Below are 24,994 nucleotides of genomic sequence, written 5' to 3' on the forward strand. Positions count from 1 at the left end.
ATCAGGTACTTGCTACCAACATTTTACCCATAATTAATATAATCTTGGGCTGGCTTGGGCTTCCCTGGTGGCTCAGAGGGTAAAGCGTCTGCCTGCAATGTGGGAGACCTGGGTTCAACTCCCCGGGTTGGGAAGATCCCCTGGAGAAGGAAATGGCAACCCACTCCACTACTCTTGCCTGGAAAATTCCATGGATAAAGGAGCCTGGTAGGCTACAGTCCATGGGATTGCAGAGAGTCACACACGACTGAGCAACTTCACTTCTCTTCTTGAGCTGGCTCAGTGGTAAAGAATCCTTCTACCAAGCAGGAGACTCTGCTTCAATCCCTGGATCCAGAAAATCCCCTGGAGAAGGAAATGACAACGCATTCCAGTATTCTTACCTTTATAATCCCAAGGACAGAGGAGCCTAGCAGGCTACAAAGAGTCACAAAGAGTCAGACATGACTCAGCAACTAAACAACAGCAACAAATATAATCGTATAGCATATAATTTTTTCAATTTGTTAAGGTGAACTAGAATCTTTTCATATTTTACAGAGCATCAGTGACTCCATGAAATCTGCTAACTTAATGTCATATTCTCCAATTCTTAAACAAATTACCTTTGGATATATTAAGCAGAACTAGTCCCTTTGTTCTCTCTCTCCTCATATCATTTCATTGGTTGTGGGAACAAAGATAGATGTTCATGGATGTGATATTCACTCATTAATTCATTTATACACCATTACTTCAATCAAGGGAAAGCTTACTAAAGTTAAGACGAACACATCTATTATTGTCCCAAGGTTTACCTGTTCTATGCATAGAAGGCAGTTAGATTAGTCAACTGCTATTTAGTTTATGCAAAACTCAGTTGGTAACTAGGTTCCTCTAGAAATGACAGTAGTTTATTTGACAATTTGATCTGATATGTCTTTTATTTATCATCTATGTACTCAATGTTAGAATTATCTATAATTTCCATGGTCAAACCTATCAATATTTTGGCTGTTTTTTTAAGCTAGTCATAACACTTAACATATTTTAATTCTCAGGGACTTCTCTTTATCTCCACAATTTAAAAAATACTAACAATGATACCTGCCAGTTCCTTCAGTACTCAGCGTGCCTGACTAATACAAATAGTTTCAGTTCTTCAAAGCACTTTTTAACTCTCTTTCTATTTGGACTCTCTTTACTTTCATCAAAACTGGGAACTGCTCCAGGCCCCTTCACATCTGATATCTCTTATGAAGAGTGAATTGAATAAGACATTAAAAGCCTCTGCCTTTTCACCAGCTTCTGTTATCAGTTTTCTGGTCCTGTCCATCAGGGACCCATGCCAAGCAATTGGTGAAATTATATGACAACAAAGTCTTTCTGAAACTTGCAGTAACTAGCCCATATGGACAAGGTCCAAAGTGGACTCATAGTAGATTCTCTCTGATGTGGGGAAAGTTTGTAACACGAGAATAGGACGGAATATAGATTGTTTTTTTCAATTTATTGGATTTTATTTTTTCTCAGCTTCTCATGCATCTTCCAAGAGGATGAAAATGGAGGAGAAAAAATTTCAGACCATCTCTAGTCATTTAAAATCAGTCAGTCCATTGTATCATTTTAACACAGACTAATGAAGATTCCTCAAGATCTGGTCTCTTTTCACCTTGCTCTGTCTATCTTGGTGACTCAGAGGAGTAGTATGCAAAGAAACACATGGACTCTACTGGCCATGAGGGGGCAGTTTGAGGTATTTTATCAGAGGACCATGAGTGAGACAACATCTTGTGGGTAGAAAGTAAGAGAAGTAGGTAGGAGAAGGTGGCTTCTGGTCTCTCTCAGTTTGCTTTGGCCTCCTCTTCCTATCACACAGCGCTTGGAAAGAACTAAGGACCCAGAGCCAAGCTCATCAGCCCTCTACCAGCAGTGAAAAAACTCTATCAGTGTTTATTCAGTCTGCTAAGCCCGTGAAAACTGAATTACATTTCCAAAATGCCACTCTTGCCAATAAGCTGAAATAGGAGAAAGAATGTGCAACTATCTGTGGTCAAAATGTTTTCAGAGCTTTCTTCAAGATTAAAGAGTTGACAGAATCAAGAAAAGGGAAAAGATATGCAGCCCCTCTTTGGCTGCTGTATCCACCAATATCTATCTTGATCAAATACATCTGAGTTCACCCAGTAGAAGCGGAGAAAAATCTTTTTTTCCTGAAAAATCTACTGCTTCATACACAAATCAATATACACCTTGTGAAAAACTTTTTTAAAATGTCCTAGACCAGTTTCCTAAGCCTCTACAGCAGGTGTTTTTTCATACTCCATGAATCACACCAAAGTTCTTGCTGACCTTCTTTTGTACAGAGATTTTTTTTTTCTCAGAACCAGGAAACACTGTGTCATTTTTGTGAAAGACTATTTTCCATTCCAAGCTTTCCATAGAAAATTCTATTTATCTGTGGTTTGACACTTTAAGCATCATTACTCAACTTAATTTGCTCTTATGAGTTCTTAAGAGTCTAGAGAAGACCAGCAGTCAGCTATTGCTTAAAACCTATTTCTTCTAATACTTCATTCTTTGGTGGTAGCATGGTTTTACAGGTCTCTTTTAACATCAGATGATACAGTATGGTCACCTCTTGGCTTCCAAGCCTCATGTATTGAAAGTGAAACTCACTGAACCAGATTCATTAACTGGAAGAATGATAATACTGCATGAGAAACTAGAATTCTTCCTCATCAGCTACTCTTAAGTGTTAACAAAGAAAAGATAAGGGCCAGCAGACAGAACCAGTGGCTGGAATAGCACAGGAAAACTCCTTATAATTAAGTAAAAGGTATCCAAAGTATAAGTGTCCCTATGATTTATATTACTGCAGCCAAAATTTGACACTGTGAAGCACTGTGGTTCAGGGACAACCTGTATCAAAGTCGATGCTAATGTTTGTTTTAAAATACAGGTTCCCAATTCCAATCAAAATAAATAAATTAATTTTTTTAATTCACATAATTTAAAAATAAATAAAGTAAAATACAGGTTCCAAGGCCTCATCTCAGAAGGATACCCCAGTGGTGTTCATCCCCTGGCCACTGGTTAGCTTCATCCTGGCTCAGCCAGTAGTCTACAGAGGTCAGCTTTTGGAGAAAGTGACCGGGAAGACTTGGGTTTGGTTTTCTCATGCTTCCCTCCCCAGCCAGTCCTCAGAGTCCTCTACAAAGAGGCCAGAACTGGGCATGAGTTAAACAGAACACTTAATCCTCAAAAAGTTTTGCTGAGTGTACTATCTTAGATTAGCCTCAAGAAGTCATTTATAGATTCTTAAAGGGTCTATAAAGGACAGACCATTTTTAGTCTGTAAAGGACAGCACAATTTTTTAGTGCTCCTCAGTGTTGACTATATATCTTTTGTTTGTTTATTTGCTGGGTTTTTTTCTTTGTGATTGCAGCATTTGGGATCTCAGTTGCCCAGCTAGCAATGGAACCCACACACCCTGCAGTGGAAGCCTTAGCCACTGGACCATCAGGGAAGTCCCTTGACAGTATGCTTTTTAATAAACGAATTTTTAATTGGAGGATAATTGCTTTAAAATATTGTGTTAGTTTCTGCCATACATCAATATGAATCAGCCATAGGTATACATATATCCTCTCCCTCTTGAAACTCCCTCCCACCTCCCACCCCATACCACCCCTCTAGGTTGTCACAGAGCACTAGGTCTGAACCCTCTGTGTCATACAGCAAATTTCCACTATCTATCTATTTTACATATGGTAATATATATGTTTCAACGTTACTCTCTCAACTCATCCCTCCCTCTCCTTCCTCCACTGTGTCCACAAGGATGCTCTCTATGTCAACATCTCCACTGTCGTCCTGCAAATAGGTTCATCAGTACCAACTTTCTAGATTTCATATATATGCATTATATATTTGTTTTTCTCTGACTTATTTCACTCCATATAATAGGCTCTAGGTTCATCACCTCATTAGAATTGACTCAAATGTGTTCCTTTTATGACTGAGTAATATTCCATTGTATATATGTACCACAACTTCTTTATCCATTTACCTGACAATGGATATCTAGACTGCTTCCATGTCCTGGCTATTGTAAATAGTGCTGCAATGAACATTGGGGTACATGTGTCTTTTTCAATTATGGTTTCCTCAGGATATATGCCCAGTAGTGGGATTGGTGGGTCTTATGGTAGTTTTATTCTTAGTTTTTTAAGGAATCTCCATACTGTTCTCCATAGTAGCTGTATCAATTTACATTCCTAACAACAACACAAGAGGTTTCCCTTTTCTCCAAACCCTCTCCAGCATTAATTGTTTGTAGATTTTTTGATGATGGCCATTCTGACCAGTGTGAGGTGATACCTCATTGTAGTTTCAATTTGAATTTCTCTAATATCTGACCTGTCTCTTGAGAAACCTGTATGCAGGTCAGGAAGCAACAGTTAGAACTGGACATGGAACAACAGACTGGTTCCAAATAGGAAAAGGAGTACGTCAAGGCTGTATATTGTCACCCTGCTTATTTAACTTACATGCAGAGTACATCATGAGAAACGCTGGGCTGGAAGAAACACAAGCTGGAATCAAGATTGCCGGGAGAAATATCAATAACCTCAGATATGCAGATGACACCACACTTATGGCAGAAAGTGAAGAAGAACTAAAGAGCCTCTTGATGAAAGTGAAAGAGGAGAGTGAAAAAGTTGGCTTAAAGCTCAACATTCAGAAAACTAAGATCATGGCATCTGGTTCCATCACTTCATGGGAAATAGATGGGGAAACAGTGGAAACAGTGTCAGACTTTATATTTTTGGGCTCCAAAATCACTGCTGATGGTGACTGCAGCCATGAAATTAAAAGACGCTTACTCCTTGGAAGGAAGGTTATGGCCAACCTAGATAGCATATTTAAAAGCAGAGACATTACTTTGCCAACAAAGGTTCGTCTAGTCAAGGCTATGGTTTTTTCAGTGGTCATGTATGGATGTGAGAGTTGGACAGTGAAGAAAGCTGAGCGCCGAAGAATTGATGCTTTTGAACTGTGGTGTTGGAGAAGACTCTTGAGAGTCCCTTGGACTGCAAGGAGATCCAACCAGTCCATCTTAAAGGAGATCAGTCCCGGGTGTTCACTGGAAGGACTGATGTTGAAGCTGAAACTCCAATACTTTGGCCACCTCATACGAAGAGCTGACTCATTGGAAAAGACCCTAATCCTGGGTAGGATTGGGGGCAGGAGGAGAAGGGGACAACAGAGGATGAGATGGTTGGATGGCATCACTGACTTGATGGGCATGGGTTTGGGTAAACTCTGGGAGTTGGTGATGGACAGGGAGGCCTGGCGTGCTGCGATTCATGGGGTTGCAAAGAGTCGGACATGACTGAGCGACTGAACTGAACTGAATAATGAGCAATGTTGAGCATCTTTTCATGTAAGAGATTTAGATTCACTTCATCACATCAGTCTATCTTTCCCTAACTTGTCTCTATTTTTCACCTCACTCTGAGCCCATTTCTTTCATCCTAGCTGCCCCACCTGTTCCTCTACTCTTCTTAATCACAGTATCTATAACCAGCAAACTGTCTTAAAGTCAAAAAAGTAATACCTCTTGGGTTATATATTTCATTTCACTAACTTGTAGGAGTTTTAAACTTCTCAGCTACCACTACTTTGGGAATTTTTGCCCACACATGGTCAATTCTTTACTGTTTCCAAATAAAAATCCACCATAACTATTTGTTTGCTCTTAGAAAATAAAATGAATTCAATAACAGGGCGCATCCCTTCTCTTCCCTATAGCTATAGGCTTGCCTCCATTTCAGCTAAACTAGTCATTTTTTATATTGTCAGGCACCAGGGGCTCTGCCTGTTCTATTCTGGCTACATCATTACCAACAAAAGATTTACAAACAGGTTTCCATGGCAAGAAACAAGGACAAATGAAAAAGTCCAAGAGAAATGTAAACTGGAAAGATAAGGCTGAACCCATTTCTGATGACACTGGAATGCAACCCTCCCAAAAGCAACCACTGAAATTACTGGCATTTCCCTGAAACATGATAGGAACCATACAATAAATGAAGACACTAGAGTTTTTATTGATATAATAGTCACAGCTCCATGCAAAAGACTCTAATGACACAAAGGCAGTCACCTTTTGCATACAAATTCTTTTCCTTGTTTAATGGACTAGACAAGGATTGCCATTTTAATTCACGGCCCTCCATAAAATGAACACTTATAATAATCTCCTTTTGAATCTTTATATTTTCTGTAAGCTTGATAGCAAAGTGCTGCTATCAACAATTATCTAAGTGTAAACAGTTGTTAGAAAAGGCAGATATCGGTAGCAGTGGGTCAGTTGAAAAGAAGTGGGTCCAGAAAAAGAGTGGAGTGGGTGTAGATTTATGACAGTGTTAGGACTCAAGCTGTAGGCTCCTCTCAGGTGGATAACACCGCAGCACATGCCGAGAACCCAGATATTGTACTGTATGAGAAAGGAAACATTTTCATTCATTCACACAAAAGACCAAGGCAAAACCTATGATGTTTTCCTCTTTGCAGCCCTAACCTCTTCCTCGCACACAGTAGGCAGTCAATAAATGCTCACAGAATGAAAGAAATCATAATGCCAAATTCAGAGTTAGGAAACTCAGTGATGTTAAAAAAAATTATTATGCAAATAAAATGACATCATTTCACACAAAGGGAAGGTGAATGGATTTCTCTATCTCTCTTAATAATGGGAAGCCATTCTGACCATCTTAATGCTTAGAATTGGAATAATTTCTTGTTTCTCCATTTCCTCTCTCTCAATAATTCTTCCCCCACCTCCATCATCAACCCATAAAGATGAATTCAGGTCTTTTAGGACTCAACAAGACTGTTACAGGAAAGCATAAATATTCTTCAACATGTACCACCATAATTTGATTGTTTACAGAAAAAAAACAAAATTTGATAGCATCTTCCTCTGGTCCACTTCCTCCACGGCCTCTCATCGGTGATGATTTAAATATTGTTTTGCCTATAACCACAGCCTCAACAAAGAAGTCAAAGTCAAATCTGCCTTTTTCATAAACATAATAAAGGTCTGTTATAAGACATGTACTTGCTGAGTAAATAATCAAACTGAAAGTGATGGGTGTGGATTCAGTAATTCTAATCTCTTCCTATATAACCTCAAAAGTTCTCAGCGCCCTGCCTACCAGCATGGTGGCCTCCCTCAGTCTCCCCCACAGGCTTTTTCTCCTTCTCCCCTTGCTTCCTATCCCCGTCTGGTGCCAGCCTGCATTCTGTCCCTTCACACCAGCTTGCCATTGCTATTCCCGCCATCTGGAGTCAGTCTTCAGTATCTCTGTCTCATCAACTCTCCATCTATTTTAAAATATCATCTGAAAACATATGTTTCCCCCACACACACCCCTTTCAATTTCCTCTCTGCTTTTATTTATTTCATCCTCTGACTTCCTTCAGCTCTGAAAAACCCATCTGATTCACTTCAGAAAACTGCTCTACAAAGGGCTGTAACTGCATTTGATATGAAAGATTGTAATCTCTCAGGTCTGAAATATCTCATATGAGTGGTCAGCACATGCTCCTCCATTTTATCTCCATGAAAATGATGGAAAGAGTGAGAAAGACTATGAATCAGGAAATGAGGGCATTTCTAACATTAAAATTACCTCGAAGGCCGTGGAGCATTTCCAAGAGTCCAGTGCTGCTCAGCTCTAGCACACGAGCCACAGACAGACCAACCCAAGATCACCACTGAAAGTCATGGTCCTGAACATCTTTTTAAACACTTAGAACTCAAGAAGAGACTGCTTAAGCCACTTTCAGAGTGGCCAATAAGTGAGTCGGGGAAAAACTTAAAAAGCCTCCCTCCATCCTTTCTATATCCCTTTAAAAACTTTCTCAGTAACCTGGACCACAAGAAAAAAAAAAGGAAACAAAAAACCCTGAAACAGAAGATGAAAGTGCTCGAGACACCCAGTCGGTCAGCAACTTCCAGACTGCCCGGCCACCTGGTTCTACTGTCTCTTTACTTTCTCTAATTAACCTCTGCTGCCATGATTATTTCCTTGTAATTCTCCCGGCTAGTGTTTATTAATTATGTGTAGGATTCATGGTGCTCAACCATTCTCCACCATCAGCCAAAAGCCTTTCTGCACCATGCTGTTGGTTTTGATTCTTTCATCGTATTTGCCTTTTCTTTCTTTATTCCCGCTTCACCACAATGAAGAAGCTGAAAAATGAGAACCTCACTCTCAAACTCCACTCTATTGTCAGTTCCTCGGGCTGCAGCACTTGTGAGAGCTGGAAGAATCACTGTTGCTAAGCAACACTTTTGCACCCTGTGTAAAAGATAAAGAGCACCATGCACGGCTCTGAGGGCCAGGCAGTCCAGTCCCCCATAAACTCTAGGGGGCCGACCTCAGGACAATCAAGGAGAAATGTCAACTCTATTCACACAAGGCTTGGAGAGGGAAGTTCTTAATTTTTCTTTCTTTTTCTTTAGATCACTTCTCATTTTTTCCAAAAGAAAGATGACCTAATGAGCAAAGAAATGGATGAAAAACCCCTAATTTGAGTTTCCAGGATTGATCTGTGCCACACACTCACTTGCTAAACAGAGCTGCTTCATTATAAACCCTTCTGTGACTCAGTTTCTTACCCTTGGACAAGTGAAAATTAAAATCAGCTGCTTCACAAAACTGTATGCAATTGATTTTTTTTAAACAGTATTACAAAGTCCTCAGCAATGATTAAACTACCATCTGTTATTAAACGGTAATAACACATTTCCTGCCAGTCTTCCTCAGATGCCCCTGTAGCAGTTTTTCTTATTGGAGATTCCACTCCTGCCTATTGACCTTCCAGGAGAACATTCTGTGGCTTTTAGGCAGAAATATTAACCATCAGAATGTAACTTTAGAGAAGAGAGCGTCATCCCCATCATTCACAGCCTGAAACAGAAGGGGGTGTGTTAGCAATGGGATAGAAGACGGAGCCACATCCCTCAGGCTCTTCTCTCTTTGTCGCTTGTGAAGTGAAGCAAAAATGGAAGAATTAGGTGATGTTACAATATTGTGACCTTCTTCAACTCCAGTTATCTGTAAGTCTAAGACTCCTGTGATACTCAGATTCTTCCCTGTGGCTCAAACTGCTAGTCACCCCACAATATCTACTCTCTGTTCTTCTAAAATAAGACTTCACGTCCAGCTCACTGGCAGTAGGTGTGACTGAGTGGCAGCTCTAGCCAAAACAATCCTCACAGAAGTGACAGATGAAACTTTCTGGTCATTGTTTCCATTTCCCATCATCCCCGTGCCTTCTTGTTGGACGGAAAACAGACATGGTGAGTCACCATGAAACATTTGAATAAGGGAAAGACAAAGGGATGGTGGACAAACAAGAATCAGCCTGGGTCTCTGATGGCTTCATAGACTTAGGTGACTAAGAAATATACTTTCCTCTTGTCTAAGCTGTTATTTGGCTTCTCTGTCACCTGCAGATCCTGTGTAACATGGAGGATGTGTTCTACCTCAGAGGGTTTCCTAGACCAAAGCAGGACAATAAAACAACTTTGTGCCCAAAGGAAACTCCCAAAAGTTTAATAAGTGGAAATTGTAATAAGATCTACCACTTAACTGAGTGAATCTTTCCACTATATCAAGAAAGTGAAGCAGTTCTCATCTATAATTCAGCTTAGGAAACATCATGCTTTCAACTAACCAGTGTATATTTACTAAGCACCCCATGTACAAAATAGAAGCCACAAAGATGGACAGGACATGCCAATCTTCCTGGAACTAACATCCTTGGGGGAGTGTCATGAGATGTAGCATTTAAATAAGTGTAACTGAATGATGTGTGAGTATCCTGGACAAATCATTTACTTCTCAGTGATGACAGAGATCACCTCTAAGGTCTCATTTGCTCTAAATGTCTAGGCTTCTACCACAATTGTTAACATGCTACCTCAGCGTCTCACCAGTGGTATAAGTTGGGTTCTTTTTACAGCTTTAATGAGGTATAATTGGCACACAATATAATGCACATATTTTAAATGTACAATGTAATGGGTTTGGACATGTGTATGCCACAAAACCACCATCACAATAAAGATAATGAACATTTCCATCATAAAAATTTCCTCATATCCCTTTGTAATCTATCTTCTCTTCCTTCCCCACTAACACAAACTCAGGGAACCAGCAAATGCTTTCTGTTGCTACAGATCGGTTTGCATTTTCCAGAATTTTATTTTAAATGAATCATTCAGCATGTCCATGTTACTGCCAGACTCCTTTCATTCAGTATAATTATTTTAAGATTCACAGTCCATAGGGCTGCAAAGAGTCTGACACAACTGAAGCAACTTAGCACAGCATAGCACATGTTATTGAGTGTATTGATATTTTGTTCCTTTTCATAGATAAATAGTATCAAATTGTATATATGTATCAAATTTTATCCATTCACCTGTTGATGGACACTTGGATTGTTTCCAGTTTGGGGCTATTGGAAATAAAAGATACAAGTGTATGAATATTTGCTAACAAGTCTTCATATACATATGTTGTACACATATGTTTTACTTCTCTCGGATAACTTATCTTAGAGTGAAATGGCTATGGGGTATGTATAGTATCCAACTTTTTAGGAAACTATTAAATTATTTTATAAACTACTTCATATTTTATATACCCACCAGGAACATTTGAAAGTTCCAATTTCCCCGCATCCTTTTTAACTCTTAACTATGGTCAATCTCTTCAATGTTAGCCATTTCAACATGAGTGCAGTGGTATCTCACTGTGTTTTTATTTTATCACCAAATGGTCAACACCGAAATCAGACTGATTATATTCTTTGCAGCCAAAGATGGAGAAGCTCTATACAGTCAGCAAAAACAAGACCAGGAGTGGACTGTGGCTCAGATCATGAACTCCTTATTGCCAAATTCAGACTTAAATTGAAGAAAGTAGGGAAAACCACTAGTCCATTCAGGTATGACCTAGATCAAATCCCTTATGAGTATAAGGGAAGTGACAAACAGATTTAAGGGACTAGATCTGATAGACAGAGTGCCTGATGAACTATGGACAGAGGTTCGTGACACTGTACAGGAGACAGGGATCAAGGCAATCCCCATGGAAAAGAAATGCAATAAAGCAAAATGGCTGTCTGAGGAGGCCTTACAGATAGCTGGGAAGAGAAGAGAAGTGAAAAGCAAAGGAGAAAAGGAAAGATATTCCCATCTGAATGCAGAGTTCCAAAGAACAGCAAGGAGAGATAAGAAAGCCTTCCTCAGCGATCAATGCAAAGAAATAGAGGAAAACAACAGATTGGGAAAGACTAGAGATCTCTTCAAGAAGCAACAGTTAGAACTGGACATGGAACAACAGACTGGTTCCAAATAGGAAAAGGAGTACGTCAAGGCTGTATATTGTCACCCTGCTTATTTAACTTCTATGCAGAGTACATCATGAGAAACGCTGGGCTGGAAGAAACACAAGCTGGAATCAAGATTGCCGGGAGAAATATCAATAACCTCAGATATGCGGATGACACCACCCTTATGGCAGAAAGTGAAGAGCTAAAGAGCCTCTTGATGAAAGTGAAAGAGGAGAGTGAAAAAGTTGGCTTAAAGCTCAATGTTCAGAAAACTCAGATCATGGCATCTGGTCCCATCACTTCATGGGAAATAGATGGGGAAACAGTGGAAACAGTGTCAGACTTATTTTGGGGGGCTCTAAAATCACTGCTGATGGTGATTGCAGCCATGAAATTAAAAGACCCTTACTCCTTGGAAGGAAGGTTATGGCCAACTTAGACAGCATATTTAAAAGCAGAGACATTACTTTGCTAACAAATGTCCGTCTAGTCAAGGCTATGGTTTTTCCAGTAGTCATGTATAGATGTGAGAGTTGTACGGTGAAGAAAGCTGAGTGCCGAAGAATTGATGCTTTTGAACTGTGGTGTTGGAGAAGACTCTTGAGAGTCCCTTGGACTGCAAGGAGATCCAATCAGTCCATCCTAAAGGAGATCAGTCCTGGGTGTTCATTGGAAGGACTGATGTTGAAGCTGAAACTCCAATACTTTGGCCACCTCATGCAAAGAGTTGACTCATTGGAAAAGATCCTAATGCTGGGTAGGATTGGGGGCAGGAGGAGAAGGGGACGACAGAGGATGAGATGGTTGGATGGCATCACTGACTCGATGGACATGAGTTTGGGTAGACTCTGGGAGTTGGTGATGGACAGAGAGGCCTGGCGTACTGCAGTTCATGGGGTTGCAAAGAGTCGGACACGACTGAGTGACTGAACTGAACTGAGTAACTAATCACTTTCACTTTTCACTTTCATGCATTGGAGAAGGAAATGGCAACCCACTCCAGTGTTCTGGCCTGGAGAATCCCGGGGACGGAGGAGCCTGGTGGCCTGCCGTCTATGGGGTCGCACAGAATCGGACACGACTGAACTGACTTAGCAGCAGCAGCAATAACTAATCATGTTAAAAAAAGAGATGCTTCTCCAACTCTTCTATCCATATTTATTTGAGATTTTTTACTTCTTACTTTTAAATTCTAAGAGTTCTTTACATATTGTGGATACAAGTCCCTTGTGTGATACATACTTCACAAATATTTTCTCCCAGTCTCTATCTAAGTTTCTCATTTAGTATCTGTAGGGGAAAAAGTTTTAATTTTCATGAAGTAAAATTTATCTTTTTTTTCCTATAGTTTTTGCTTTGGGTGTCATATTTTTTAAATATTTGCCTAACTCATGGTCACTAAAATTTTTTTCTACACTTTCTTCTAGAAATTTGTCTTAACTCTTGTATTTAAGCTTACAATCCACTTCAAGTTAATTTTTGTATGTAGTGTGAGGTAAGGTTTATGGTCCTTTTTATGTTTTTACATATATGGCTATACAATTGTTTCAGTATCCTTTGTTGAAAGATCTTTCCTTACCCAGTTGCACTAATTTGCCGTCTTTATGGAAAACTATTGCTCTCCATTGCTCTATATATCTCCTACCTTTATGCTACTACCACACTGTAGGTTTATAATAAGTCTTGAAATCAGGTCGTATGTGTCCCAATTTAGTTCTTCTTTTTTTAAGTTATGTTCTTAAATCAGCAGGTCTAATTCTACAAAATAAAAAGCCTACTGGGATTTCAACTGAGAAAATATTGAATATACAGATCAATTTGGGGAGAACTAACAAAATAATATTGAGTCTTCCAATCCATGAGCGTGGTATATCTATCCATTTATTTAGCCTTAATGAATTTTTCTCAGCAACATTTTTTAGGTTTCAGCGTAGAGGTCTTATTTTTACACATCTTTGTTAAATTTATCCCAAAGTACTTCACATTTTTTCTATTATTGTAAATGGCATTATTCCAATTGCTCATTACCGTTATAGAGAAACACAAATAATTTTTGTATGTTGATCTTAAAATATCATTCAATCTTATCAAACTTCCTTATTAGCTCAGTAGATTTTCTTTTTTTTAGATTCCTTTAGATTATCTACATAGATAGCCATATTGTCTGTAAAGAAAGGCAGCTGATCATTCTTTTTAAACCTATGTGCTTTTTATTTTTATATCTTGCCTTACTTCCTTGACAAGAACTTCCAGTACCATGTCGAATATAAGTTGTGAAAAAAAGATATCTTTGCCTTGTTTCTCATCTTGGGGGAAAGCTTTCAGTCTTTCACCATCAAAAAAGACATTAGCTTTACATATGTCATGTATATGTGTGTGTATGTGTGTGTGTGTGTGTGTGTGTGCGCGCGTGTGCGCGCGCGCGCGCGCACGCACGTGCTCAGTAGCTCTGTCATGTCCAACTCTTTGTGACCCCATGGACTGTAGTTCACCAGGCTTCTCTGTCCATGGAATTTTCCAGGCAAGAAAACCTGAGTGGGCTGCCATTTCCTCCTTCAGGAACCTCATAGATGCCCTTTATCAAGATGGAGCTCCCTTCTATTCCTAGATTGCTGAGCTTTTATCAGGAAGGGATGTTAAAGTGGTTAAATGCTTTTTCTACATCTATTAAGATATACTTAGGTTTTATTTTTTTATTCTGCTGGTATGAATAACATTTACAATTTTTTAACTTAAAAACAACCCACAATTACTGGGATAAACCCCATCTGGACATAATGTATTATCTTTTTCATATATTCTTGAATATGATTAGTTTGTTAAGAACTTTTACATCGTGTTTATGAAGGATGCATGTGTGCTTGCTAAGTCACTTCAGTTTTGACCAATTCTATGTGACGCTATGGGCTGAAGCCCGCCGGGCTCCTCTGTCCTTGGGATTCTCCAGGCAAGAATACTGCAATGGGTTGCCATGCCCTTCTCTAGGGGATCCTCCCAACCCAGGGATTGAACCCATGTCTCTTATGTCTCCTGCATTAGCAGGTGAGTTTTTTACCACAAGTGCCAATTAGTCTATAATTTTCATTTCTTATAATTTCTCTATCTAGTTTTAGAGTTAGGGTAATGCTGATCTCATGGTCTCTACTATTCTCTGAAAAAGTTTGTGTAGAATTGATTTTTTTCCCCTCAATTGTTTGCTGGAATTCACCAGTGAAAGCAACTGGGTCTGGAGCTTTCTTTGTGGGAACATTTTTAAATAAAAATATATCTTTTTAATAGAAATGTGGTTATTCAATTTGCCTCTTTTTGAGTTTTTGTAGTATATAAGTCTTTCAAGAAATGTTCCCATTTCATCTAAAAGTTGCCAAATTTATTGACATAGAGCTGTTCATAGTATTCTCTTATTCTCCTTTTAATATCTATAGAATCTGTGGTAATGTTGTATATATCATTCCTAGTATTGATTATTTGTGCCTACCCTTTTTTTCTTAATCATTCTAGTTAGAGATTCATCAATTTTCTTTTCAGAAAGTAAGTTTTTGCTTTTGTTGTTTTTGCTATTATTTTTTATTTTATATTTCATTTATTTCCACTCATATTTTATTATATTTTCTTTCCTTCTGCTTGCTATGGCTTTAATTTGCTCTTTTTTTCTAGTTTCTTATGGCTTAACCTTAGGTCATTGATTTTGAAACTTTCTACTTACCTAACATATGCATTTAATGCTATAAATTTCCCTTTAAGCACTGTTTTATGTTTTACTCAAAAATTGTAAAACATTGTTTTAATTTTCACTCAATTAAAAATATTTTCTAATTTGATTTGTGATTTCCTCTTAACCAGTAGTTTTCTGGAAGTATGTTACATAGTTTCCAAATATTTGGAGATTTTCCAGATATCTTTCTGTTGTTGTTCAGTCTCTAAGTCATGTCTGACTCTTTGAGACCCCATGAACTGCAACACGCCAGACTCCCCTGTCCTTCACTATCTCCCAGAGTTTGCTCTGATTCATGTCCATTGAGTCAGTGATGCCATCTAACCATCTCATCTTCTGCTGCCCCTTCTCCTTTTGCTCTCAATCTTTCCCAGCATCAGGGTCTTTTTCAGTGTGACCAGGTGGCCAAAGTATTAGAGCTTCAGCATCAGTCCTTCCAGTGAATATTCAGGGTTGCTTTCCTTTAGGATGGACTGGTTTGATCTCCTTGCAGATCTCTCTTTCTGTTATTGATGTCTAATTTAATCCCACTGTGATCCAAAACATATTTTATATGACTTAAATCCTTTTAAATTGATTGAGATTTGTTATATGGCCAAAATATGGTCTATCTTGGTATGTGCACTTGAAAAGAATATATTTTGCTGCTCCTGGGTGCAATTTCTGGGCTTTTTTCTATAGATTGCTTGTCTCCTCATTATGGGTCATTTTTTCATACTTCTTTGAAAGTTGGTAACTTCTAATTGGTTGCCAGACCATGTGAATTTTACATTGTTGAAGCTGGAGTTGTTTTATAGTTCTTTAAATACTCTGGGGCTTTGTGCTGGATGCAGTAACATTACTTGGAAACAACTTAATCCTTCCATGGCTTGCTTTTAAGCTTTTTTAAGCAAGACCAGTCTCAGGGCTAATTTTGCAACACAACCAAGGCAATAGTCTTCTGAGAACTTCCAATTGATACCCTGGATGTTAGGAGGTCTTTACACTCTGGTAGTTTAGTCACTAAGTCGTGTCCGACCCTTGTGATCCCATGGACTGTAGCCCTCAGGGCTCCTCTGTCGATGGAATTTTCCAGACGAGAATACTGGGGTGGGTTGACATTTCCTTTTCCAAGGGGTCTTCCTGACCCAGTGGTCAAACCCGCGTCTCCTGCATTGCAGACAGAATCTTGACCGCTGAGCCACCAGGGAAGCCCCTTTACACTCTGGGTGGTGAAATATAAACTACTGAGCTCCAGGAATGAGCCTATCTGATTCTCTCCATGTCCTTCCCTGGCCTTAAGCAGTTTTCTATTCACTGAAAACTCCGCAGATCTCTGGAGCTGACTTTTTATAGCTTCTCTCATCCAGGACCTTAGCCTGTGAATTCGAGCAGTCATAGCCTCTTCAAACTCTGAACTGTGTTTTCTCAACTGAAGGTAACAGCTGGGCTCTGTTATATACTTGAAACCATATAATCCAGACAGGAAGCTACAGCAATCTTGTTTCCCTTCTCTGAAAGATAATTGTTTTGTGCTACTTGTCTAATCCGGAGAAGGCAATGGCACCCCACTCCAGTACTCTTGCCTGGGAAACCCCATGGATGGAGGAGCCTGGTAGCCTGCAGCCCATGGGGTCACGAAGAGTCAGACACGACTGAGCGACTTCACTTTCACTTTTCACTTTCATGCATTGGAGAAGGAAATGGCAACCCACTCCAGTGTTCTTGCCTGGAGAATCCCAGGGACGGAGGAGCCTGGTGGGCTGCCGTCTATGAGGTTGCACAGAGTCGGACACGACTGACGCGACTTAGCAGCAGCAGCACTTGTCTAATGTCTGAAAATTGTTGTATGATATATTTTCCCTAGTTATTTTTAGTTTTTTAAGTTTTGAGAGTTATTCCAGTCCCTTTTAATCTATCATCACTGAAAACATGTCTTATCTCTAAAAAGCCTCCACATCTCCTTAATCTGTGTCTCCAATATCAACTTTGGAGAGTTAGTTAAGTATAGGATGGTGGTTATGAAACAGGGTTTGGAATCAGACAACCTGGGATCAAGTAGCAACTTTGTCACTGCTCTCTGTGTGACCTTATGCAGGTTATTTAACATCTCTGAGTTCACCTTGCTTATCTATAAAATAAAAATATTAGAAATATACACCTATCTTGTAGAGATGTTGTGAGATTTAAGTGAGAAAACACAAATAAAGCATTTAACATTCCTCCAAGTACACAGTAATTATTCAGTGATTGTTGTCATTTAAAATATTCATCATCATAATCACCTCATATGCCAAACAACAAAGACAGCAACTTAGTGTCACTCTGGCTAATTATCAGTGAAACCTGTACCCATCACAGGCTACACCTGAACTGTCTACCCTAGCTGAAGAATCTTGTCAAGTTCAATAACTGACAAGAAAATCTTGAGCTACTGGGTTATATCTGTTCCCCCCTAATTTCTTTCTTGTCATCTTTCTTTCTACAGAGTTTTCTTTCAGTCAGGGTCAAAATATCACCATTTTAGAGATATCCTGGCCTGTCTTCCTCTGAAGGAGCAAAATGTTCCTTTTCCATATTCATTCCAAGTACTCCATATACACTGACTCAGTTTTATATTTACTGTAACAATAAAATTCTGAAAGCATCCCTAAAAGCCTGAATGGAAATTATCACAAGATAACAGCACAGCAGGAACTGTGAGCTTTTCTCTAATGTTCTATTAACTTATGTGAAAGCTCTTGTTTGCTCTTTTCCAATCTCTGGGGAAAGATTTCTTCATAAGTGCAACTGGTTAAATGAGCATAAGAAGTAAGTGAAGCTCTGTCTCATTATTGAAGAAGTTATTATTTGTTATATGTATTTAGACAGTGTTTCTAGACAAGCCGTAAGGTAGCACTATGCTAATCTCATCTACGTAGGGGCAGCTTCACTTTTCTAAATTACATATGTTGTGGAATGAGTCTTAATAAAGTCACTGACCCAGTCTGTCTTCCTACGAATACATATTCTCTATAATGATACAACATTGTGTGTTCTAATTTAGCACAAGTTATAATATCCTAAACACAAAGAAACTTGGGAGACATCATTTCCAGAGCTTACAAAGCACTTTCACATACATTATCTCATTAATTCTTACAATAATCCTGTGAGCTAAGCACTCACAAGAGAAAGTCAATATTGTGAAAACAAAAGAGAAAGACTAAGACATCCTACTGTAAGCCTTTATCCACACTAAATATACTTAATTCCAGACTATCCGAGTCAAGTTCACTCAACAGTTATGTTTGCAAATACTTATTTTCAATGGACTGTATCACCTAACTTTGCTTTGTTCAACAGTAATAAAATGCCATTTTCTCAGACCATGAGTTTAATAGCTCAATATTTTTCTCCATTACCTCATCCCTAAAATGAAAATTCTTGTTTCCCCAAGTTTTTAGTTTGAAAAATTTCAAATCTCAGAATGATTTCAAAAATAATGCAGTGAATATGCCTTCTATCTAGACTCACTAATTGTCAACATTTTGCCACATTTGCTTTACACATGCACACAAATATGTATAATATATAAAATGTGTATAATACATAAAGCAAATATGTATAATATATTAAAATAATGCATTATGTTTGAGTTATTGTTGTTATATAAATTATATAATAAAAATTATCATATATATTTTTATCATAACAATTAAATAGCAAACACTTTAATATGAATCTCCTAAGAACAAAGATGTTCTCTTACATACACAAAATTTTTGCATTCAGGAAATGTAACAGTGATACAATGTTATTTCAAATATGTAATCCATTTTCAAATTTCCCCAAGTGACCCAATAAATGTTCTTAATAGCTGTTTCCCTGATCTACACTGCATTTAGATGCCATATCCCTTTAGCCTCCTTAATCAAAAACTAGCTTCCCCTGCTTTTTTGGTCTTTGACAACTGGCATTTCTTAAGAAAACAAGCCCTCACTTTTGGATCATTTCCTCATCGTTAGATGCAGGTTAAACATCTGAGGCAAGAATGCTACCTAATGACAGGCATGGCTATCAAGTCAGTGGGTACATGACAGCAGTTTGTTCCTCTTTTGGTGCTGTTAGATTGCTTAAATTTGATCACACACTGAGTATGGAGTACGCTCCATCCTTTTTCCCTTTGTAATCAAATAGTCCAAAGGGCAACCCTTTGAGAATATTCTGTTCCTCAACAATCTTTCACTTGCTGACTTTATCATCCACTGATCATTCTTGCCTGAATCACTTATTAATAACCAAGATTATAAAATGAGGATTTTCTCTTCCATCACTCCTTCTACATTTATTAATAGGCACCCTTTGAAAATACTTTGTGATTGTAAAACCACTGAGGATCACCTATATGAGAGGGTGAGGACAAGAATGAAGGTGCTTGCTGGAGAGACCAAGCACTCCAGAGGAAGGGCACGTGCCTGAGTGAAGCCTGGTGCTAGTGCTGGATACACACAATTCTGCATTTGATGCTATGGAGATACTCTCTCTTTGGTAGATCAGGTTCAAAGGAATTCTCCCATTGTGTAAGCTGTGGATGTTTACCATGTTTTTGTTTCAAAATGATGATGGAATACTGGCAAAGGATCTAAAGGAACTACATTTTTCAAGCTTCATACAATAACCTCTAGCTTCCTTCCTGAAGCAGGCGGAGAAACCATGAAAGTATCAGACAGAAAATTGGACACGGCTAAAAAACACAGGAGATCATTCCTAAAGTGTGCTTGGCTCTGAAACATTTTTTTTACAGTATCGATCAAGCACCTCCAAATCAAACCTTTTCATCCCTTGTCTTGCATGGCTTTCATTCAAAGAAGGAAAAGGTATTTCTTTCTACCCCCTTCTACCTCTCCTATGGAGAGATACTCTGAGCCTTTAATATAAGTTTATAAACTTGTTCAGGCTAATTCTCTTCAGACTATTGTGTGTGTGTGTGCATGCTTAGTTGCTCAGTTCTGTGTGACTCCTTTGCGACCCTATGGACTGTAGCCCACCAGGTTCCTCTGTCATGGGATTTCTCAGGCAAGAATACTGGAGTGAGTTGCCATTTCCTTCTCTAGGGGATCTTCCCAACCCAGGAACTGAACCCACATCTCTTGGTCTCCTGCATTGGCAGGTGGATGCTTTACCATTGCACCACCTGGGAGTCCCCTCAGTCCACTTTAATGCCACGAAAATGCTAAAGCTGGTGCTTCCAAGGTTCAACACCTACCACCAAGTTTCACGTCGACAAAGTCAAAAGAATATTTTAGTTTAATTCAATATTCACAGTGTAATCATGAACACTCGGCCAGTGGTGCAACTCTTGGATGTCATTTGCTAGTGTTTATACTTTCCAAGGTGCAATACAGAAAGTCAAAATCAATGTATACTTATTACCAATATATAACAGTAGAGATAAATTACTGAATAATTGTTATGAATCACTATAAAAGGATAAAATCTGAATCTTAAAAGGGGTCATAGAGACCTAGTCTAATCTCCTACCCAATGCCAGGAGCATGTCTTCAGTACCTAAAACAGCAATGCCATCTCTGTTTAAATACCACCAGCAAGAGACAGCCCAGGACACATGACTGTTCATTCCACTAGCCATCAGCTATACATAAGATAGTCTGGAGACCATGGAGTTAAGAACCAATGTGTTTTGCATGTAAAGCTACCAGTATGCCAGAAGAACACAGCAGTAGGAAGATGCAAATTTAAAAATAGACTTCCTTTCAATACTAAGATTTTCCAAAACATTTAAAACAAACTCTTATTACCAAATTTGATATACCAATATAAGCAAGTTAACGGGTAACATAAGTTTCAGGCCAAAGAATGTGGTGATTTCTCCCCTTGTATCTCTTTCCCTGAAACAGACCTCTCACAGTACCATTAAGTCAAAACTTTCCCATCTGTCTTCCATCCGAGTCCCAAGGACATCAGTTTATTTCCTTCGGTCTACCACAAGTGCTCTGCATATACGGGCTCACTTGGTTAAAAATCCCTTCTATTCTCTTGATCTAGTCACAATCCAGAATAGAGTGGCAATGGCAACTGATAAACATAAGGAAATATGTATATACAGAAACAATTAATGTCTTTGAGCCTGGGTGATTAGAACAGTGCTATTACAGAAAATTCTGAAAGAGATGGGAATATCAGACCACCTGACCTGCCTCTTGAGACATCTGTATGCAGGTCAGGAAGCAACAGTTAGAACTGGACATGGAACAACAGACTGGTTCCAAATAGGGAAAGCAGTATGTCAAGGCTGTATATTGTCACCCTGCTTATTTAACTTATATGCAGAGTACATCATGAGAAATGCTGGGCTGGATGAAGTACAAGCTGGAATCAAGATTGCCAGGAGAAATATCAATAACCTCAGATATGCAGATGACACCATCCTTATGGCAGAAAGCGAAGAAGATCTAAGGAGCCTCCTGATGAAAGTAAAAGAGGAGAGTGAAAAAGCTAGCTTAAAATTCAACATTCAGAAAACTAAGATCATGGCATCCGGTCCCATCATTTCATGGCAAATAGATGGGGAAACAGTGGAAACAGTGACAGACTTTATTTTGGGGGGCTCCACAATCACTGCAGATGGTGACTGCAGCCATGAAATTAAAAGACACTTACTCCTTGGAAGAAAAGCTATGACCAACCTAGACAGCATATTAAAAAGCAGAGACATTACTTTGCCAACAAAGGTCCATCTAGTCAAAGTTATAGTTTTTCCAGTAGTCATGTATGGATGTGAGAGTTGGACTATAAAGAAAGCGGAGTGCCGAAGAATTGATGCTTTTGAACTGTGGTGTTGGAGAAGACTCTTAAGAGTCCCTTGGACTGCAAGGAGATCAAACCAGTCCATCCTAAAGGAAATCAGTCCTGAATGTTCATTGGAAGGACTGATGCTGAAGCTGAAACTCCAATACTTTGGCCATCTGATGCAAAGAACTGACTCATTTGAAAAGACCCTGATGCTGGGAAAGATTGAAGGCAGGAGGAGAAGGGGATGACAGAGGATGAGATGGTTGGATGGCATCACCGACTCAATGTACATGAGTTTGAGTAAGCTCCGGGAGCTGGTGATGGACAGGGAGGCCTGGCATGCTGCAGTCCATGGGGTCACAGAGAGTCGGACATGACTGAGTGACTGAACTGAATAATGGAAAAAGGAAAAGGAACTTAATCTGGTTAGGTTTAGAAGTAAGAGGTTTGAGATGATGGAAAAATGCTCAGTGTCCAGGTATGAAATCCAGAACAGATATCAAATTGAGTCACTCAAATTAAGTCATCGATAGCAACATCAGTGAAAAATATGACACAGATCAATTTCCTAAGGAAAAGAGAAAAGAAGAACAGCAGTGAAGATATCCTCTTATTCTCCCTTCCAATATTTCTGCCTTATATATTATCTTTTGACTTTCTAATTTTTTAATTAATGTATTTATTTTAATTGGAGGCTAATTACTTACAATATTGTGGTGGGTTTTGCCATACATTGACATGAATCTCCCCAATGAATATGCTTATCCATAACTTCTGTAATGTTAAGAATCAAGTCTCACATATCTTCTGTTACTGGAGTCATAGAAGATACTCAATAAAATCATTTTGGCTGGTTCTAATAACCACCCCAAATTATTTATGAAAAATCTAGTTGTAGTGGGACTTGACCAACATATACTTCCTAGATAGTAAAGTCCACCTTCTAAGGGTATGCTGGAGTATCATTTATAATGCCTTTTTGAGGCCAACACCAAAGGATGTCTTTATACCACTTCATTCATTCAATGAAAACTACTAAAAATTCACTGTGTGCAAGGTACTAGGCTAAGATGCAGCTCTTGGGAGACAGGACACTAAATCAGACAAGGTCCTCTCTCTTGTAGATCTTCCAGTATCGTAACCATCTTCTGCAAGGTCAAAGATAAACTTGTGTCTTGAATCATTTTGTTGACAAAGTAATATCTCTGCTTTTCAATATGCTGTCTAGGTCGATCATAACTTTCCTTCCAAGGAGTAAGTGTCTTTTAATTTCATGGCTGCAATCACCATCTGCAGTGATTTTGGAGCCCAGAAAAATAAAGTCAGCCACTGTTTCCCCATCATTCTGCCATGAAATGATGGGACTGGATGCCATGATCTTAGTTTTCTGAATGTTGAGCTTTAAGCCAACTTTTTCACTCTCCTCTTTCACTTTCATCAAGAGGCTCTTTAGTTTTTCTTCACTTTCTGCCATAAGGGTGGTGTCATCTGCATATCTGAGGTTACTGATATTTCTCCCGACAATCTTGATTCCAGCTTGTGCTTCCTCCAGCCCAGCGTTTCTCACGATGTACTCTGCATATAGCTATGGTTTTTCCAGTGGTCACATATGGATGTGAGAGTTGGACTATAAAGAAAGCTAAGTGCAGAAGAATTGATGCTTTTGAACTGTGGTGTTGGAGAAGACTCTTGAGAATCCCTTGGACTGCAAGGAGATCCAACCAGTCCATCCTAAAGGAAATCAGTCCTGAATATTCATTGGAAGGACTGATGCTGAAGCTGAAACTCCAATACTTTGACCACCTGACGCAAAGAATTGAGTATTTGGAAAAGACCCTGATGCTGGGAACAACTGAAAGCAGGAGGAGAAGGGGACGACAGAGGATGAGATGGTTGGGTGGCATCACCGACTCAATGGACATGAGTCTGAGTAAGCTCCAGGAGTTGGTGATGGACAGGGAGGCCTGGCATGCTGCAGTCTATGGGATCATAAAGAGTCAGACATGACTGAGTGACTGAACTAAACTGAACATCACTAACAATGAGTAAAGAAAGGAAGACCAGGGAGTTATAAGTTACTAATAGGGATAAAAAGAAGTCTAATACCAAAGCTATTGGAGCTAATAATATCTTACCCTTCATTTGCATACCTGGAGTAATCAGACCAGCGCCACAGAGAGGTAGTTTCTTCTTGAGAAGTCATGATACCCTCATGGCTATAAAAATAGCCACTTTAGGTTCATTAGGATCACTCTTTAGGTCAAGCAGAACCACTGCCCAACTACATCGTGATCCAAAGTTTCAAACAAAATAGGGAATAGAGCTTGGAAAAGAGTAATAAAAACTGATCAGAAATAAACAGGCCAAAAGAAATAAAAACAGCAGAGCCTGAATCAGTCTGCATGGATGCCTCGGTGTGGAGGAGTAGCTGGGGGGCCACAAAGGAAAGGCCACAAAGGAAAGGCCACAAAGGAAACTCACCCCAAAAATATGCCTGAAAGAACCATCTTGTGCTGGTAAGGGAGAGACAGAGTCATTGAAAACAACCTTGATGCCTCTCATTTCTAGAATTAATGGAATCTCTGGGTCTCTAGACACTTACAACACACACAAACTCAAACACACACAAACTCACACATCGTACACGTACGTTAGGTCGAAGCTACACTCAGTCATCAACGAGGTGGTCCCATCAGTTTGGAATGAAATCAGGAGCTCCTTTACACAACCTAAGACTCGTATTAAAAGGGTGTTTCTTTTTTTTAAACAGTCTTATAAACTGGTTTTAAATTCTTTCTAAAAAATTTTTATTGAAGTATAGCTTATTTACAATGTTGTGCCAATCTCTGCTATACGGCAGAGAGACTCAGTTATACACATACAGACTTTTTATATTCTTTCCCATTATGGTTTATCACAGGATATTGAATGTAGTTCCCTGTGTTATATAGTATGACTTTGTTGTTTATCCACACCACTGTTTTAAATTCTGAAGACATCTATTATGGTGGGAAGAAAAAATCTGGGGAAGGGCATGGGGGCGGGGCAACTGATGAACCAGGCTGTCCCAGGCTTCACTTGAAATCATCTAGTGTCACCTTAGT

The 24,994-nt window shown here is 39.1% G+C and overlaps 1 protein-coding gene across 2 annotated transcripts in view; it reads right to left on the bottom strand.

Moving 5' to 3' along the window:
* The window catches only part of NEBL (nebulette), a 363,259-nt gene that overhangs the window by 289,710 nt on the left and 48,555 nt on the right, over nucleotides 1-24,994 (bottom strand). The window lies entirely within an intron of this gene.

This window comes from Giraffa tippelskirchi, chromosome 13 (genome assembly GCF_054371585.1).
Source record: "Giraffa tippelskirchi isolate mGirTip1 chromosome 13, T2T-mGirTip1v1.2.pri, whole genome shotgun sequence".
In the NCBI taxonomy this organism is placed as follows: domain Eukaryota; kingdom Metazoa; phylum Chordata; class Mammalia; order Artiodactyla; family Giraffidae; genus Giraffa; species Giraffa tippelskirchi.